Source organism: Vanessa tameamea, chromosome 3 (genome assembly GCF_037043105.1).
Source record: "Vanessa tameamea isolate UH-Manoa-2023 chromosome 3, ilVanTame1 primary haplotype, whole genome shotgun sequence".
Classification (NCBI taxonomy): Eukaryota; Metazoa; Arthropoda; class Insecta; order Lepidoptera; family Nymphalidae; genus Vanessa; species Vanessa tameamea.
The window spans coordinates 681835-698027 of NC_087311.1; the positions used below are offsets into that span (position 1 = coordinate 681835).

At 31.6% G+C, this 16193-nt stretch overlaps 1 protein-coding gene across 1 annotated transcript in view; it reads right to left on the reverse strand.

The window, feature by feature from the left end:
• Window positions 1-15536, reverse strand: part of LOC113397385 (protein O-mannosyl-transferase TMTC1-like) — a 169153-nt gene extending 153617 nt beyond the window's left edge. Inside the window, exon 1 of the mRNA XM_026635701.2 lies at window positions 15408-15536. The gene's annotated coding sequence lies outside the window, so the exon portion shown is untranslated. The remainder of the gene's footprint in view (window positions 1-15407) is intronic.
• Window positions 15537-16193: the final 657 nt, after the last annotated feature.

Consider the following 16193-nt stretch of genomic DNA (forward strand, 5'->3'; position numbering starts at 1 on the left):
TCATACTCCTCAATACAGGAGCCAAATAACGTAGACATATTCTTTTCAAACGGACTGCCTAAAGCAAACAAACAAACCCATCAGTCTTACAACATTAGTATTCATATAATCATATGGGTCAAGTCATTGATGGTATTTTTTATTTGGTCATTCGGGAAGCTAACTCTCACATAAACAAGCTCCTTGAGTTTTTACGTGCTTCATTCATATTTTATTTCATCTTGTTGTCGGAGGTGATCCTTTATATAATGAATAATTCATAATAATTCTATATGAGTCGTCAATTTTGCTAATTCCATATCCAGCAACCCGCAAAACTAACGTGGTGGAATACACTCAGAATACAGTGTATTATATTATCCTTATGAAAGCTTATTAACATTTAACGAAATTGTATTAATTTCGTCAATGTATTAAAATCGCAGGAAGAGAGGTTTTAAAGATTTAAACAAAGACGCGTTAAAATTATCTTGCTTGTACTGTTGATATTTTATTATACGTATATAAAACAAAACAGGTTCACAAAAAAAATCACTTGCATTTTGTTTATAAATCATAACTTATACTAGACATATTAAACCGAGCGCGGTGGAAACACAAACGCGTCTCATCGCATAAGAGTTCAAGGTAATTCAACTCGTACAGAAGGACGTGAGACAGATAATATTTAACGCTCGGAAAACGTCTTACTATTTATAAAATTATTCCAGAATTTTTAATCTGTTGACTCGGTTTGACGCACATCACGACGGATCAGTCAGCAGAATAATGTTACGATAATAGCTTGTTGAATACCAATAACTTTAACTTTTTTATGAGATACGATATTCGCACAACCCTTTGTATTTTGATATTACAAATTATGTCAAATTCAAAATATATATAGGTTTTTCATAAGATTATATTAAACTAATTAAGAGTCATGACGGCCTAGTGATCACAAAACGTGAATCTTAACCGATGTTTCTGAGTATAAGCGCGGGGCAAGCACCACCGAATGAATATGCTTAATCTGCATTTATAACTCATAAACTGTCATATAATATCATAAAATATATTATTATTATAACCAATCTAGTTGCAATGTCTCTAACTGTGTTTGTAAACTCTTGTCCGACAACTTCCACTAAATTTAGTGGCATTCATTTGACCATGGAGGATTCTCCGTGCTCAAATGGCGATCGGTTGAATAGTATAAAAGTTGACGTTCTACAGTGGTATTTAGTCACGAGCTACAATGAAGTGGATAATGTAAAAACAATCCACGAACAAAATACATACGAACATACAACTTTTTACGGTAATCGGTTAAACGATTTCAAAGTCTAATGATAACATAGCTTGTACTATTAAAAACTTTAAATAAATATATATATATATCTTGACTTTACAAAAATCTTCTGCAATGTTCCAAAATTTTAAATGGTCAACTTTTAAATCAAACCTATTACGGCTAATTCAAAATTAGAAGTCGAACTTTTGTTCATCTTGTAATAGATGAAGAGATGTTTAAAATCAGTAAATACCATTATACACTGCGAAGCATTAGCGATAAATAATACTTCACCACTGATTATGAGCTTAGTTGCTAGCTTAGTTATAATAGCGTCCTGTAGAGCTATTCTGTGGAACAAACTTGAAACTCACCGCAGAACACGATCTAAATTGTTGGAAGCCGCTTACTGTGTTACGCTAGTTTGATGCTCGTATCCTTAAAATGCTGTTATTATTGTATTTAATATTGCATATCAATTTCTGGCATTTTATGATAGATGTTTGTTTTTGCAAAAAAGCTCAAAATTTCAGGCGATGAGCAAAACACCCAGTCATCTCATTATTTCTATCTCATTTTCAAGTGCTTACTTTAAAGTTATTTTTATAGTTATCTTTATTCATTATGTTTTTTAAACCTTCATCGTAATAAACAAAGGCTCATTAATTACGCACTGAGTTAAATACTTTTTACTATGTCGAAAAATTTCAACACCAAACATTCATTATAGAAAAACTCAGATGAAGTACAAACCGGAATTCATTTACCTAAATAATGCCATTCCCTCTTATGTTCGTTGATGTTACCCAAATCATATTTGTGGGAAAACACGAATGCCGGAAGTGAATTCCGCTCATTAGACATGATAAAGGACGACGCAAATTGCTTCGTACGAGTCTGCGGTATGTCGACACTGATAATATGTCGTCGACGATAACGCTTGTGACCGATTACATTTTATATTTATTAATTTATATTCAAGATAATATGGCAGTAGAGAATAATCATGAATTCACTGACATGAGATTCTTACACACACGAACGTACAAATATTTATAGAAAAGAAAAAAACAAAAGAATTATTTGCAATTCCAAATTTGAAAATGTGTCAACTTTTGGAAATCGAACCTATTACGAGCAATTCAAAATTAGAAGACGAAACAAACAAAGCCAATTTAAAATCAATGTTCTAGTCAATAAAAGTTTTCCCAGCGACATGACCAAAAGCAGTTGGCAAGTCGCAAGTCTAATTCAAGTAAATGCAACTGTAGTCTCAGCGACTCAAACTTTTGAGCAACAGGAAGTTACAATTCAAATCCTCAGAGTGGCTTATTGCCTCATAAATTAATTCCTCAGGCGACAATATGAAATTCCCCCTATAAAGTTGCAACTAACATTGGGCGTAGATGGTTATATAGTTTATACTTTAACCAGCTATAAGTTAGTTATGCTTTACATTTTGTGCATACAAAATAATAAATCTTGTCTCTTAGTTAAAAGTAATAGTATTTGACAGAAATGATTTATAATAAAAAAAATATTAGGTAGACAGATTTGTGCACCGATATATCACAAACATACCTATATACTCTTCATTTTGTAACTCTTATCGGCCTGTAAAAGAAATCTAACAAAACCAGAAGGAGGCCAACAAACAAAATTTTTATTCGTAAACCAGCGAGAAAATTTTGATCAGTAAACCTGCCTAAAATTAATTATGATCATTGACTTGACATTATAATTTAAAATATATTTCAAGTATTCTGAATTCGATATCAAAAACTAATAAAACAGATTTTGAGGAAAAATATAAATTCTGCAATAAGTAGAAAAATCTCGAATGAATTCATTTTATATTTACGTGATAATAATAACACAAAAGCGTTCAAAATATGAGGACGTTATCGGACTAATAATATACTGCGAAAGTAATTCTATGTATATTTGCAAGGTAACTAAACTAAATCAAGGTAAGTAAAACGTGATTTTAGTGAATAAAAAGCTTATAAACATGTTAACAAATGATTAATGTAATAAATAAATATTTTATTCCATTAACCCTTAGAAGAGTCCCTTTTATACAGCTTAGTCCAAACGACGAAGGTTAGTAATAAGCGTTGAAAAATAAGGTTAGTAATCTAGGGTTAATAAGACTTGAAAATTAAATAGCCTAGGATCTAGATAATTAAAAAGGGGTAGATATATCAACAAAGGGTTTTACGGCGAAAAGGGCCGTATCTACGATATCTTTTGAATGTTATTTTGTTTGTTTTATTGCAAAGAAAATAAATTAATATTAAATTGAGATAATATTATTTTAATTCGTTATATTAAAAGATGCTGGACATCCAGTAGATCCAACCTCGTAATTCGAATAAAATTCAACTTTGTTCAAAGAACATGATAAGCCACTGCAAAACATCAGTTCGGAGTTTTAACGCGACTATTCCTTCGAGAACCGCCGCCTAATATTTTATTCATGGAGAGAGCCCAACGACTCGGTAATAGGATTCTACGATCAAAGATTTAAATAAGTCCTTCGGTTTTTAAACTGACCTCTGAAATATTTGGCAACTGGAATATCTCCATACGAATTGATGGGACTTCAAATTTCACAACGTCCTCTTACAACTGAATGACTTCAATCTAAAATTTATGATTAATAAAGTCATACATCATAGCTTTATAATAATTTTATGGATCTTACTATCAAATAAGGTAATAAGATCCATAAAAAACTAACTGTCGGATCTTATCAAAATTTGTTGATTATTGTAATTCACAATTGTTAAATTCGAGATGGAAAACAAACGACGCTCCTCATAACCCAACCTCCAATAAACTCCTCAGGTCTGAGGAGTTTATTGCCGAACTAATGGTAGATTTATGGCAATCAATAAGGAACTTTAACGCTTATATAGAATAAATATTTTGATTTTGATTTTTGAATTATTCACAAGGCGTTTAGTCCTATTTTAAGTGCCATAACACGAATAAGACTTTGTGGATAATTTAAGTATGTCCGCCACGACGCGTTGTAAGTTTTCACCGAATTTATTTTCTTCTTTACTCTAACTCTTATTTCACTATGATTGGACTCGATGCTAAAGTGATATCAGGATAATTCAGGGTCAAATCTTACTATACAGTTCCAGAGAAATTCAGAGACCATGGCATAACAAGAGGAATGCGTTTTTTTTACAAGTTTAACTTGGTAACCTATTTATTTCTTAACATTGTGAGAATAATTTAAATTTTTAGATCATTTTGTTTTTTAAAAAGTACAGCTAAATATTTTTCCGGACAAGGACTTGGAGCGCACTGCAGGTCGCTAAATATTCAGTTTTCTTTACGATATTTTCCTCCCTCGCCGAGCGCGAAATAAATTATTGTAATACGCGAAATTAGCACATGACATACTCTCGTGGAACTCATCTGGAACTCGGTTAAGATGTATAATTAGGTTGACCTAAAGTACATAGTACTTTAGTTGTACGAAAGTACATGTTATAAGCGACATGTACTGTAGAGCACATGAGTTTAATATAAATTTACGAGCTCAAATTCGTGCATATGATTTGGACCACATATGGCTGTTACTTTACTTTTATTACGTAGGTATTGAAATAGGATGCTTGGGAAATAATCTCAAGCTGGTTAAATCGGTAAACAAAATAGTGGTTATTCCGTAAAACCGAAGTTATTACCGCGTAATTATTTAAAGAGGTCGTAAACAATTTATAGCCAACAATTTATAACCCAGTTTTATAATATTTTTAACCGTAAAAAAATTACAAAAATGTTTCCGATACACATTATTAAAATTTAATTACGCCCTCGTAGCCAAGTCGTGCCGCATCTCTGATGATTTTTTAAATAAAATTTAAAGCGAAACCTATCGTGTACCTGAAATAACGTTTTAAAAACCTTTCCTTTAATATTTTTTTATATTATTTAACTGAACCTAACGTAGATATTCCACGTTAAAGAAGATTCAATAATTTGATAATCATATTATATCACCATCATCATCATCATCCTCCTGCCCTTATCCCAATTTTACTTGGGGTCGGAACAGCATGTCTTCCTCTTCCATACTTCTCTGCCGGACGTCATCTCACAAGTAACATTCTTTCTAACCATATCGTCTTTCACACAATCCATCCATCGTTTCTACCTCTATATCCATCCCCATCCATGCTCAAGACCTCCCTCACAACATGGTCCACATTTCTCCACTTAACACGCCCATACCATGACAGCCGGTTTCCACATAGCTATGTATCTATATCTTTGATACTATATGATAGTATCTGAATGTTTGTCATAATAATTTAAAATAATACAACATTTTTGATTAACTATTTATTAATTATTTTAAATACGTTATTTATGATGTCGTCCTGACCGTTTTCGGTAACAGCAGCCAATCTTAAGGGACACCAACTCTCTACACAGGACAAATTATACTGGTGTATGTGCAAGCACCGGTGCACTCTCTATTCCCTTACTCCATAATCAGATGGGACGGCAAAAAAAAAAAAAAAAAAATCGACACTACCATAAAGAGTACGAGCGCAGGACCAACAGCTTTACGTGCTTTGGAGGCACATGAGTACACTCTTCCAACTTTCAGACTCCGGGCTGTTACTAAAAAAATATTCTGTTGAAAAACCCAATAACTTTTTACCGACCCGACCTGGGGCTTGAACCCAAGTCCGTTGGATCTGGGGCCTTATCTACCCACTAGAGGAGGGAATTCAACGAGACCGTCCACCTTATTTATTTGTAAATTAAAGACTTAAGTGTGTGCACTAAATCTATTCTATAAGGAAAGCGATAGGTCAACGAAATCTTTTTCACCGATAAAAACATTGGTACGTTTCTCAAGTACTTTTAAATTGTATTTTCCCTGATTTTCGTGATGAGTCAGTGAGTGAATTTTACTTTTATAAAGAATGGAAATTCGGGACGCATTTATTTCCCCGAATAAAAACTTTCATAAGAATAAACGAACGTTGAACTTCATGTTCCGAGGAACGTATGGAAAAAGTTTTTTCTCGTTTTTGTAACAGTTTTAGTATTTAACATCAATTGGTAAAGTATTTTGATCCTCATAAGAAGAGAAATCGCGAATGTTGTAAAAAAAAAATATTGCTCGTTTCCGACGGACAGTTCTTCTTTAAGTCTAGATAGAATTTATATTACACGTACTCAAAGCCAGTGTAAAAGTACAGCATAAAAACCATTAGGAATACGTGGACCCAGTGGATAAAAGACGCGAATTAAGCACTACTGTATTTAAATGTGCTCAATTTGTGTTACATTCATCTTAGAAGGAAAACATCCTATGTGTATCATACCAACCCAGACTGAGCAGTGTAGTGGTAATCGAGCCTTATAGCCAAGAGGAGCTATTTAACAGTAGTGTGATGTTTACGGGATGTTAATTAACTTTTATTCATGATTATAAGGATCACTTGCCCAGTGGATCGGAATTGCGATTGAACGGGGAAATACTGCTAGCGCTCTTGCCAGCATTCCACTCGACCATGGTTTATACAGTATTTTTAATTCTTATTCGTGTATATTTGCATCTTTAATGTTAATAATTATTTTTTAAATATACGGGTTAACTTGTTTCATATATGTGTAACCTGACGTTATTTTCTTAGGTTTTGAAGTTCGGTCTTACTGAATAATTGTATTAAGCTCATACATATTTACTTTGAGACCTACAGTAACCATATACTTCGTTAAACTCTCTCTATTTAAGAATTAATTATATGTCGGTTTAATTTATTTTATAGAGTTTCAGCAGACAGTAATTAACAATCAAATAAATTACACTATAGCTGATTTGTCAAAAACTCTATGTTAATAACTTGAAATATTAAAATATAATAAACTCCTAAGCATAATATTATTATTTCTGATAATTCTAATAAATGCCTTAAAAATTTAAGAAAGAACAATTTAATTGCTTCGTGATTTACACAAAAACGGGTTTTTTATAAATTGAAAACGATTAAGCTTTATAAGATAAGAACCGGCGAAAAGAACTGAGCGCTATTTTTTACCAATTCATCGGATGCGTTCGATAAAAACATCGAAGTTGACATCACTTACTTTTTCTGAATGAGACGAGGATGAGGCACAAATATAAATAGTTTCCCAGATAAAGCAGTATTTTTTACCTCTTTTGACATTTATGACGTTACACGCACTGACCCAAATCCGGCCTTTCTTGGAACGCCTAAACCGTAAAACTAGCTTTGACGAAACAGTGTGTGTCCCGACGGTAACATATGCGTTAATCAGATTCGCCCCTCGTTACCGCTCGCCTTGTTTGTTCATATTTACCAAAGTAAACGTCAAGGCGAGGAAGATTTATTATGCTCAATAGTTTTAGGACTTTATTGTTTATTAATAAACCCTAATTTTATAATTAATCATTATAATACCATTACAAAGAATTGATTAAAAGTCTGTAGTCTGTATCACATTGATTCTCCATATTATTTAATATATATTTATACATAGGACATACGGTACAGTACGTGATGGAATAAACAGCTCCTCGTAAAATTCTCATAGTAAACATAAAAAAAAGACTATAAATGTGTGTGTTTGTGTTTTTAAAATGATTGACTATTTTCTAAGTTTTATTTTATTGATAAATAAATCGTTATGGAACTTAAAACTACATAAATAATACTATAAAAGTTGACCTAATATACATGTATATACATAAAGAAAAATTTAAACTAAATTAGTGCATAGTGACCAAACGTGATCATAAAGTGAGTGTAAAATTATAAATAAACAATCGTATAAAATATCTTTGTACGCAAGAAGTGATAAAGAAATCGAAACAAGCAACAAAAAAAAATGGTGTGTGTATTGTACCTAAAAATGCATGTTGTGGCCGTCTTAAAGAGTCGCACACTTTATATTAAGTATAAATATGTTTTTATGTATAACATTTGTAAGTGTAGTGGCTGCTGATGGTCCTTAGTAAATAAATAAATAAATACTTTTGACTTCGATAAAGGTAGACCGAGTCTCCACTTTAATCTAACTCGCCGCACTGACGCTGCAGCACATCTATTTTTATTCCGTTTAACTAATTGCCATATCAATTGGTATACACGGGCAGGACCCGGCCGATGTTTGCCAGGGTTTCTTAATATTATATATTATGAAGGAAATCAAACCAGTGTTACTAAACGCATATATTGTAACACTTATCTTAAAAATCAAACTCAAGAATGATCGATCAAACGAGATTTGATGTCCTTGTATTTTTTAATATTTTAAATTAGAAGTACAAAAACGGATTTATATGGATATTAAATAAAATAAAAATATGTTAATGTTAGAAAACCTGCGGTAAAAGAAAACGCTTCTCAGTTGACTGTTGTAAAAACAATTTTGTAATATAAATGCCATGAAAATCGATGCTTACGAGAGTTTTTATTAATTTATTATTCATGAAACTTTTTTCCTTTGTTAGTAACTTTAACTAAAATGAGTTATATTTTTAATTACATTAGCATTTTTCGGAACTTATAAATGGCATATGTGACGTATTCATAACACATCTATATAATGTTGCAAAGCTTATTCATTTATATTTAAAATAACACATTTTTCTTGGAAAAATACTACATATATATTGACTATTAAAATATAACGCAAGTGGTTTTATTTAATGTGTCACATCATTTTCATGTAGTTTAATTTTCAAATTATAACGAATATTTAGATTAAATTATTGGTTAATAATTTACAGTTATTTCTGTATCGATTTTTCATGCTCAGTACTAAACATCCACCAGTTAGGGTTGAATCGAAACGGTCTACTTCAGTTCATTTTTCTTAATTATATATTCTTTATTTCAATAGTTCCAATAGAAAGACAAAATGAGTACTACTTAAAATAATGCTATAGTCAGAAATACCAACATTTACCCTATCATAAAAATTAACTCGTGCTCTTCGAAGCCACAGTCCTGCAACTTTGTTGAGGTAATCATTTCTCAAACATCGTAATCGGATTGTGACCCTGCGCGTCCCGGGCGTTTCGGTCGCGCATTAAATGTTTAAGCGTTTGCGAATTATTTAACGGATCCGGCCGTTTAATGTAACGTCTTATTTTGTTATTTGTCAGCAACTTTTTGAATTGTTTCGATTTTTATGCTTAAGTATTTCGTTTGAAATTGCGTTCTGTATTTAAAATATGTTTAAACTGGTACGTAAATTGTATTTCAACTAAACAAATAACAATGTTTGTAATTTCTTTTTAATGTTTTTAAGTACACATTTATTCAGATTTCAATATGAGTTATCTTGGAAAAGTATTTTCAAAAAACCTACAATAAAACGATCACATGAATCTCATCTTTTCAGCGCTTATTTCGTATATGTAGACTTATTTTATTAATTAATGAATATACCTTTGAATGAATAAATATTTAACGAAAGAATTTTTATTTTTTATTATTAATAACCAAAAAGTGTCAATCATACAACTTCAATCATTTGAGCTAAAAAAATTAACATACAAGCTAATTGTACTTTAAATTAAAGGTATTTACGACGTGCATCATAAGAAATATAGAAACATTTTTTTTTTTAATATTTTCAGTTTTCATTTTCCTAAATTGACTTCAATTTATAATAAATTTAATTATTTTCCGAGGCGATGTAGAAAAAGTTAATTAGTTTTCTATGTTGTCTTGGGTCTGGGTGTTTGTGATACCGTCGCTACTTCTGATTTTCCATAACACAAGTACTTTAGCTACTTACATTGGGATCAGAGTAATGTATGTGATGTTGTTCAATATTTATTTATTTATTTATTATAAATATGGTATCTGTTATTGAGCAAGATCTTTATCCTATGAGGATAACAGCCTTGTTCAAACACATTAGCGTATAAACTTCCTTATAAAACTCAACAAACAATCGTATAAGTTTTTTATTATATTTTACAAAAGTAATAATGACTTGACTCTTGAGGGATTTAAAAAGTTGTACGACGTTGTATCGGATTTATACAGCGTTGCGGGTTTTAGCTTAATAGAAACAGACTCTCACGAGAATGAGTATAAACGCGACCCGAATAATAAGAGCACTCAAAAGATGTGTTGACTTTGGACATCGGGCAAATATTTGTCAATAAATCCCTTATTCGCTGTATCTTTTTATCTACATTAATAAGGCTTTGTCTCAGTCGGCAACTACAGGCACAGGGGACATGACATCTTAGTTTCCGAGATTCCAAGATTATGTCATAGGATGGGTGTGCCACCCTATGGTTAGTGGTCACCACCGCCAATAAACATTAGGGCTGTAACAAATATGAATCATTCCTTATCACCGATGTGTTACGGTAAGATTTTTTATCCCCTATGCCAGTAGCTGGGGTAGAATAGTTCAGTGGGGGGTACCTAACCAGACGGTCTCGCACTTAACCCTTACACCAAATAATAATACAATGCAAAGACGGAGCCTAGGTAAGTATATAATATAATCCTATAATCCTTATTTTAATGATTATTCATGTATATGTAAATAATTCAAAATTTTAAAAGAAGACGGTCTGAGAAATATATCTAAAACTTTAAAACGCTGACACACAGACAAAACTCTCTATAAAGGATTTGGACATTGCTCTTCAAAATAAAGAAATATGACTAAAGTTTATTAATTATAAAAACCAAAATTATTGCTCTAATTTCATAATTTGATGCCTTGAAATCTTATCTTGTTAATAAACGAAGAAATAAAATTATAAAAAATAAACGCGAACTTCAAAAATGTGAACATGTAAAAACATAGAAGTCACATGAAGGATGTTTTTAATCCCCTGTAATGTGTAGATAGGAGCCGCTAAGCGCTGCGGAGCTGCAAGAATGCAAGTCAAGTTTAAGTGGCTCAGACGCGGCAATACTCGGAGATGCCTCCGAAATTGCAAATTCCTGAATATTCAAGTCGTCTTTGTGGCGAGAATAACAAAATTTGCAACTTGTGTGTTGAAAATTTTTAATTTTTAAATTCTATTGTTTTAATAGACGATTATATAAAAAAAATTGACTAACTATTAATACTGTAGTAGTTAAAGCCTGACGTTTACACGTCCCACTGCTGGGCAACCTTTGTCTTGATTATGGTTTTGAAATGTAATTTATCCTATGAAAAAAGAGTAACTTGTTTTAAGATTGAAGTGCTCGCCTCTTTCTTGGATAAAATATAATTTTGATTTTTCATTTATAATTTTTTATTATTTTTATTTCAGTAATGAGACTGTTTTTTGTCGTTTGAGCCTCCCACTCATTACATATTCAGCAAACAGCATTACTTAGTATTCTTAGCACAAGGAAAATAACATAACATCTTAGTTCCTAAAGTCGGTGGCGCATTGGTGTTCATTATCGTAGCTGATGATGGAATGAGGATTAGGTTACCGAAACTTTTAAATAGCTACTAGTGAACTTTTAGAATTTGACTTCATTTTGTTATTTTAAAGATTCCCATAAATTACATCGATAGACTCATATTTTATAGTTTCTTTAAAAATTACAGTACGGGCTGTAAATAAAATAAATATTTGTACAATTGTAGCACGTAATCATCGGTTAGTTCACAGGCCCACGTGTTATTTTTTTTTTATGGTATAGGTAGACACTCGAACAAATGGGCTTGGCAATTGGCAAAAATTACGAAATATTAACCATTCCTTACATCACCAATGTGCCACCAACCTTAGGAACTAAGATGTTATGTCCCTTGTGCCTGTAGTTACACTGGCTTACTCACCCTTCAAACCGGAACACAACAGCACTGGGTACTGCTGTTTGGGGGTAGAATATCTGATGAGTGGGTTATACCTACTCAGACGGGCTAGCACAAGTCCTACCACCAAGTATTGTACGTGTAGCCGTATCTTTAAATATTCTCTAACATCTTCAAGTCACGTGATATATTGAAATCTTTACCTTATTATCATTTTCAATAACATGAAATGTCAAGAGAATTCTTTTTTTAAATTCGTCGTTCTTATTTCGAAATGTGTGCTACAGCCAAACTGCGCTTGAAAGATAAAAAGGTTACCAATCAGAGTAAATATTTGATTACGTCGACATAAAACAATATAAAGTAAAAGACCCTTTGGATTTGTTTCAGTGGACTTCTGGCTTACGGAAAAGAGACCCAATGATGATGATTTTAAGATTTACAATCGCTTATTGAGTTTTCAATCGAAACAATATTTTACACATCTCGAAATGTTTTAATAGTTGACAGAAAATGTTCGTTATTTTTTTTATTGTATCTTTTAATTCATATTCAATTTATCTGTTCCTGCCACGTTGGTTCAGTAGCTAGCCAGAAAGGCCATAGATCGTGTGATTCCAAGTTCGAATCATGATTCAGATAAATTTTATTGTTTTTTTTCTTTCGAGGAATTTTCAATGGCAGCACTGAGTTAGGAAATTGACAGTGTTTCATTTCCGTGTACCGTGTGCTTGAATTGCCCAGTGGATGGAACACGGTTTTTTTATATATAATATATAAATAGGGAATCGGGCGGCAAAATAGGCCCATAGAAATTGTATTTACCATTCCTTACACTGCCAATGTGTCACCATAGTTGGTATCTAAGATTTTATGTGACTTGTAGATGTTATCTGTAGTTACCCTGACTCACACACAATCTCTGCTAATTTAAATTTTTGTTTTTAGTGACGCGCAGTGAAATAAAACATCACGAAGAAACCTTTATATACCTACACGCAATATAGTGGAGAGGTGGGATATAGTCCAAGTTTCCGCTTTAATTTGAGAACAGCAGTGGGATATTCACTGGCTGTTACTTTAATATACATTATAACGTAGTATCCTTTTTTTTTCTGACCCGCACTGGAGTAGCGTGATGGAGTAAGCTCCAAGGCTTCTCCCCAAAAAGGAAGGCCTTTGCCCAGCTGGGAGATATATTTGTTACTTTACATTTCAATCATTTGTATTAATGATGAAAAAATAAATCAAAAACATCACTGTATATCACCATCAAACTGTATCAACAATTCATTAACAGAAATTTCGTGCTAATGAGTAAGTTGATTAATTATGTCAATCCAGACAACGTTAAAAGGTATTTCCACTCAACCTCGATTTATTTACAAAACAAATAAATAAAACCATACACAAAGAAATGTTGTTTTTAAATAAAAAAAAGGTCAGTCTTCTGATGTTGATATTTTATTTACATTCTAAGATAAATTATTTTAAAAAGTATATTTTATTTTATTGAATTGTAAAATTAAAACTTCATTTATTTGAACAGTACTCTATACCTACATCTTAACCTATTGAAATATTACTCGGTTGTGGTTCTGTGCAAGAGATATTCTACCATCAAACAGTAAGACTTATTTTTTTTTGTGTTATAGTTCGAATGGTATGTGTGCAAATGTAGCCACAGATACAAGGTACACATCGTAGCTCTCAAGGTTGGTTGCGCATTGAAAATGTAAAAAATGGTTAATATTTATTACAGTGCGTATGGGCGATCGTAACCACTTACCATCAAACAGCTGATTAGCCCGTCTGCCTATAAATATCATAATGCAAGACGTATAAACCACCATATTTACCATAGCGCGAAGTTCGTATTAGTTAATTTCCATCCACGACATATTAGAAAACTATTCGGAGTTATCAAATATTAATTTTATTTGAGAAAACAATTACTATCAAGTTTAAGTTAATTGCTAATTTATTATGGAAGAATTTACATTAAGAATCTGTGCTAGCATTTCTATAACTCTACTTATTCGTAAGTTTAAATCTCATGTTAAAATATATTAGTACTAAGAAGTTTAACTATTTATCTTGCCAATAAAATGTTAATCTATAAAATACTATAGACGATAAAATAACAAGGAGTTAGTATTCATCGATCTTCATACAGGGTAGCTGTTAATTTAACTATATTAATTCATAATAAGTATTAGGGGATGTGCCTATATACATTAGTAGCAGAGCGAAACTACCGAGACTCATGCCGATTATTTTCTGTAAAATCTACAAGTTATATTATAATTTTGGTAATGACGTCACCAACCGTGGCATCTAATATGATATGTCCCTTGTGCCTGTCACTAAACTTTTAACAAACAAGGGAATTTTAGGCAAAATACCTTGCTTGCATTTCTATATTTTTATTAATATGTTCATTTATAAAAGGCGTAACGTATACTTATGAGAGAACATTCATATGTTTTGTAAATCATGTCTAGGTTTTGTAGTAAATATTTAGGTATATAATCAGAAAATGGGATCATCTCAATAGCTTGAAATATTTTTATATCTTTAATATAATTCGTTGTCAATTAAAACCTATAAAATAAAATATAAAATCTTTTAAATATGAATAAATAACAAAAAATCTATGTGAATTGATTTTTGTAAGAACACTGTTGTTACCAGCACCAAAGTAAGTACGAAATTTCAATATCAATTATATAGATACAGACATAATATATATATTTTTTTGTATTTGTAAATATAAAAAAATATCATATGATATATTATTTAATATATTGAATAAAACCTTTATCAATAGATCTTATTTCTTTAGAATGGGGGTAATAAATCATTTACAGCAAACTGCAGTCACCTCTTCATAATAATATTAATCCACTGGACTATGATATCAATAAAGGTCCCGTTAATCACCGTTTAAACCAATTTTCAGACGAAAAGATTATTTGAAAAAAATTATTAAGAAATATTTTATTTTTATTTTTCCAAATTATGTATTTAGATATAGCAATCATTAAAAGTTAAAAATTATCAGCCCTGCATTTTAAATTATTCAATAAGATCCAATCATTAATTAAATTTAATTAAAACCAATTCCAACTTCAAAAAAAACAAATATTTTATTTCAACATTAACATTTTCAAATAAGAAAATGTGAACGCGTACTAATTACTATCTAATTAAGTAACACCGGCATCCACAGCTAATTCCAAATAATTAGTAACGAGATTACGAACGGTATTCGAATGTGAATTAAAATGAATTAAAATTAAATATATAAAAGAATAAACCTGTTGAAACTTACTATTAAATCGCTGAAGAGCGCCGATATCAATGGGCCACTCGCATCACAAGCACTATCACGATTCGAATGATACTACGAAAACCGCTGAAGAATGCTCGCAAAACGCCCTCCCACGGGGGCTTCTGGAACCGTACTGCAGAATGTTAGAGTCCTGTTTCACATCCCGCATCAGTTAGGTGCTTCTGCGCATGCGTTAGAAATTGAGACCCAAATGGGATACAGTCAGCTGATAGTACTTAAGGTCAGTGTGTCAGCGTAAGAACTTTCTTACGTCGATTTGAGATAGATGATGACATTTTTTATATGACATTTAATTACCGTAAAGAGTCAATTTAAGTTGTTTTACTTCACGGAAATTATCAATAAAAATTCTAATTATATCGTTTTTAATCACACCTCTAACGTCTGTCTGTCTGTCTATGTCTGTCTAAACGTGATAAATTAAAAAAAAATCGTACAAATTTTCATGTGGTTTTCGCCAATTGGCACAGTTATGCAAGAGGACGGTTTACGTGCGTATTAAATATGTACATATATTAAAATTTTGTGTAAATTGTCTCAAAAATGACGAAGATTACTAAAGATATCGGAAAAAATAATGCTGACTCCGAGCTTCTTGTACACCACCTAAACCGATACAGTTATATATACCGTGTTTTATATGCGATTAAACGTTATATGTAGATCCTTGTTCTACACGTGTGAAGCTAGCTTAGCTAGAGGAAGCTAACTATAATATAATTTATTCAAGTACGTTTGTTCAAGTAATATTGAATTGTCATTTTA